General features: G+C 41.3%; 1 non-coding gene across 1 annotated transcript; it reads left to right on the top strand.

The window, feature by feature from the left end:
* Window positions 1-1,897: 1,897 nt before the first annotated feature.
* Window positions 1,898-1,970, top strand: TRNAG-CCC (transfer RNA glycine (anticodon CCC)). Its single transcript has one exon. It is a non-coding gene; the product is annotated as a tRNA-Gly (tRNA).
* The last annotated feature ends 1,292 nt before the right edge of the window (window positions 1,971-3,262 follow it).

Raw genomic sequence — 3,262 nt, 5'->3', positions numbered from 1 at the left:
AGACAGGAAGAAAGCCCGGCGTCCGTGATGTCTGTAAGCCCGAAGAAGCAAGTACTCCAAGGAAGAGGAGTGGTCTCTGTGACAAATACTACTGCTGTGTCAGGAAGAGGGAGGTCTTAGAGTTGACCATTGGATTTGACCACGTGGAGGTAATTGGTGATCTTGATAAGAACCATGTTGGTGAAATCGAGGGAACAAAACCTGATTAGAGTGGATTCAACAGCGACCAGGGCTTTAAGCAAAATGATCACACTTCACATTGTCAATAATGAGACGAACTGACATTATAAACCCCTGATGTAAAGCACAAAGGACACAACATTACCCAAACGTTTACCCCAAATGTTTAATTGGTATATAATCATGAGGAAACAACCAGGTAAATCCAAAGCGTGAGACATACTACAAAACAACTGGCCTAGCCTCTTCAAAAATATCAATTTCACAAACCAAAACAAGGCCGGGGAACTGTTTCAGGTTAAAGGTGACTTAAGAGACATGACAATTAATTGCATGTTAATCAATCCTTCATTGTATCCTGGATTAAAAAAAAAAGTTAAAAAGAAACTTTGGGGATAGTTGGCCAAATTTCAGTATGGAATATATGTTAAATAATACATCAATTTCAAATTTCTTTGGTGTATGACAATGGTATTAAGGTTATAGAGGAGAATGTACTTGCTCTTCACTCAAGCTGAAGGAGTGAAGAGTCATAACAGCTGCAGCTTAATCCAAAATATATAGAGGGGAAGGTGGGGGAGGGATAGACTGGGAGTTTGGGGTTAGTAGATGCAAACTATTACATATAGAATGGATAGACAATGATGTCCTACTGTATAGCACAGGGAACTATATTCAATGTCGTGGGATAAACCATAATGGAAAAGAATATTAAAAAAAGTATATATATGTATAACTGAGTCTGCCGTACAGCAGAAATTAACACAGCATTGTAAATCAACTATCCTTTAATTAAAAAAAGAAAACATATATAGAGAAAAAGATAAAACAAATATGGTAAAATAACAATTGGTAAATTTACATTGTGCCATTCTTTCAACTTTTCTATAGGCTTAAAATTTTCAAAACAATCAGTTGGAAATATTTTTAAAAAGAATTAGAAGAAATGAATTGGTAACTCCAGAAATTTTGCTTAAAATAAAGAGAAATGGAAAGTAAATGAAGAGGAAAGTGTAGCTCAGTGTTTTTGTTTTTGTTTCCTGTAAGATGGGAAAGATAGAATATTTGTTTGCTGTTGTGTGTTTTGTATGTTTGTGCTATTGGGGTTGTGAGGATTATATGAATTAAAACATGTCAACTGCTTGGAATGTTCCTGGCACATAGCAAACGCTCAATAAATATTCACTGATATGTTTATTATAAAATTGCTATTATTATTTGTTATTATTAACAAATAATATTTATCTTGGAAGCCCAAGAGTCTCAATTACAAAATTATTGGTTTTAATGAGATCTCAGTAAGATGGTAGGTAATAAAATATACAAAAGTCAATAGTGGTGATCATTTTGTAATGTATAAAAACATTGAGTCACTATGTTGTACACCTGAAACTAATGTAATGTGGTAAGTCAATTATACTCCAGTTTTTAAAAAGTCAATATAATTTCTATACATTAATAATTAGTTAAAATTTATAATGAGGGCTTCCCTGGTGGCACAGTGGTTGAGAGTCTGCCTGCCGATGCAGGGGACATGGGTTCGTGCCCTGGTCCGGGAAGATCCCACATGCCACAGAGCGGCTGGGCCCGTGAGCCATGGCCGCTGAGCCTGCGCGTCCGGAGCCTGTGCTCCGCAGTGGGAGAGGCCACAACAGTGAGAGGCCCGCGTACAGCAAAAAAAAAAAAAGAAAAAAAAAAATGCTATGTAGCTGGGACTTCCCTGGTGGTGCAGTGGATAATACTCTGTGCTCCCAATGCAGGGGGCCCAGGTTCGATCCCTGGTCAGGGAACTAGATCCCACATGCATGTTGCAACTAAAAAAATTCACATGCCACAACTAAGGAGCTCGCCTGCTGCAACTAAGACCTGATGCAACCACATAAATAAACACATATTTTAAAAAAAGAAAGAAAGAACTACTATATAGCCATTGAAAAGAATGAGGCAGAGAGACCTATACATGCTGATGTGGAAAGGTTTCCAAGCTATACTATTAAATAAAAAAGAAAGCTGTGCAACAAGCGTAGCATTTTTCTTTCTATGAGTCTAACAACAAAAACAGCAACAAAACCACAAATCACTTGTAAATCGTGTGTGTATGTACACATTATATATACACAGAGACTACATGCATATGCATAGGAAAGGTCTGGAAAGATATGCACCAAATCGCTAACAGTGGTAGCCTAAGGGGAGCAGAGTTTGTGGAATCTTAGATATTCTGGCAGAGGAGCCACTCACTCACAAGTATGGCTTCAGAGCTCCTTACCCAACTTTTTATAGAAACAGGAGGGATTTATTGAGGGCTTGCTATGTGCCAAGCCAAGCACTGTACTAAACACTCTGCTTTATCTCAGTTCTCACAAGGACCTCAGGAAGGAGGTTGTTACTACCTCCATTTCAGAGATGGGAGAAGTGAGGCTGAGTATCCCCAGCTTCCCATCCCTGCCCAGCCCTAGTGTCTTGGACACATCCCTGTGTTTGTGGTTCCCCTTTGCGAGAATCCTTCTGTTTGGTCCGCTCCAGGTTGTATCCTTTTGTAGTCTCCTGTGTCTGGTTTGAGGGCAGTTTCAGGAGTTAAGTAGGGCAGTAGCTTGGCCAATGCCACAACCGTGGGCGGGGCACTTAACCTCCATGAGCCTCAGTTTACCAGTCCAAAAAACAGGGACCACTGGTGGGACATGAGGTGATTTCATGTGGCTTATGAGAGATTTTTTTTTTTTTTTTTTTTGGCCGCGCCGCGGGGCATGTGGGGTCTTATTTCCCAGACCAGGGATCGAACTTCCACCCCGTGCAGTTCTTAGCGCAGAGTCTTAACCACTGGACCGCTGGGGAACTCCCATGAGTGAACATTTTAAATATATAGGGCTTCCCTGGTGGCGCAGTGGTTGAGAGTCAGCCTGCCGATGCAGGGGACACGGGTTCGTGCCCCGGTCCAGAAAGATCCCACATGCCGCGGAGCGGCTGGGCCCGTGAGCCATGGCCGCTGAGCCTGCGCGTCCGGAGGCTGTGCTCTGCAGCAGGAGAGGCCACAGCAGTGAGAGGCCCGCGTACCGCAAAAGAAAAAAAAAAAAAAGATATA

The sequence above is a fragment of the Lipotes vexillifer genome, unplaced genomic scaffold, assembly GCF_000442215.2.
Source record: "Lipotes vexillifer unplaced genomic scaffold, Lipotes_vexillifer_v1.1 scaffold634, whole genome shotgun sequence".
NCBI lineage: Eukaryota > Metazoa > Chordata > Mammalia > Artiodactyla > Lipotidae > Lipotes > Lipotes vexillifer.
The sequence above is the reverse complement of the archived record's forward strand: the minus strand, read 5'-3'. Positions and strand labels throughout refer to the sequence as shown.